Genomic DNA, 1,357 nt, shown 5'->3' with positions numbered 1-1,357 from the left:
GACGAAGGATGAAATGTCTCAACAAAAAAAATAAAAAATAAAAAACATCCAGATGATCGGACTGAAATTAGTTTGATGTTTTACCTGGATTATTGAGCATGAACTTTGACGTTTTGAACCACTTTGATTATGGCTGCCTCAGAGGAGTTCACGGGGGAGAGGGCGGACTCCAGAAACCATCTTATCACCATCAAACTGGTTGGTCCACTGAGAGAGTTGCTTGTGGGACTGAGTTTGTTGTCGCTCCTTGGACTGATGAAGTTCTTTGGATGGAGGGCGAAACGTCTCTCAACAAAAAAAATAAAAAAAGCAACCATCCAAATGACCTGACTGAACTTTGTTGGATTTTATACCTGGATCATTGAGCATGAACTTTGATCTTAATAGGGAAGTTTGGGGGGTTTCATTTTGCATCATTTAAACAACAACAAAAAAGAAATGAGTATGACTTTTTATAACTGTCTATTGTTGTCGCTGTTGTCCATTGTTGTCATCATTCTTTGTTGAAATCAGGTCTCTCTTGTAAATGAGTCCTCGAGGCTCAATGGGATTTACCTGTCTAAATAAAGGTTGAATGAAAAAAAAATTAAATGCTTTTTGTTTTCATGATCATAATTTACCCCTGCAAGTTTGGTTACTTCCCTGCAGACACAAATGTTTTTTTTTTTTTCAGTTTGAAGTGGCTCAAGTTTATATGTTATAAATATTTGTAAGCTTGCCTCAGAGATAAAGAACAAGACATCTATTTAAGGTTCTCTTGAGGAATTGTCACATCTTCTAACACCTCTGTGACAAAGACCTACACTTTAACTTACACATTAAACAAGTCTATATGAAACAGTCGTCAGTGTAATGTGTCCATGCATTCTTCACTTGCAGACTTGACGACTGTAACATCTTTAGAGCTGGTTGTCCAAAAACCTCTTTGAAAATCTTACAGCTGGCTCAGAACGCTGCAGCTCGAGTGCTGCAGGTACTTCTAGAGAGATTATATTTCTCCTGTTTTAGCCCCTCTGCTCTGGCGCTCTGAACAGCAGAATACAATTCATTCAAAATCCTCCTCTTTCCTCATGAAGTCATGAATGGCTGCGCTCCAAGATATTTAAAGCAGATCACTGTCCCCTACAACCTGACAAGAACACTTTGCTCTCAGGACACAGAGATCCTGGTACTTCCCAGAAGTTTTAAAATCTAGAATGGCCCCCTCTCCTCTGTAAACAACTCCCTGTCTGGGTACAGGACGCTCTCACTACCTTCAAAAACTCTTTGTATAAAGTGCCTATGAAAAGTATTCACACCATTGATTTTTCAAAGATTTTTGATTAGTTTTATGAAGCCAAATTTCTAATATATATAT

Source organism: Nematolebias whitei, chromosome 11 (assembly GCF_014905685.2).
Source record: "Nematolebias whitei isolate Nwh7 chromosome 11, NemWhi1, whole genome shotgun sequence".
NCBI classification, from domain to species: domain Eukaryota; kingdom Metazoa; phylum Chordata; class Actinopteri; order Cyprinodontiformes; family Rivulidae; genus Nematolebias; species Nematolebias whitei.
This window is presented reverse-complemented; position numbering follows the sequence as displayed.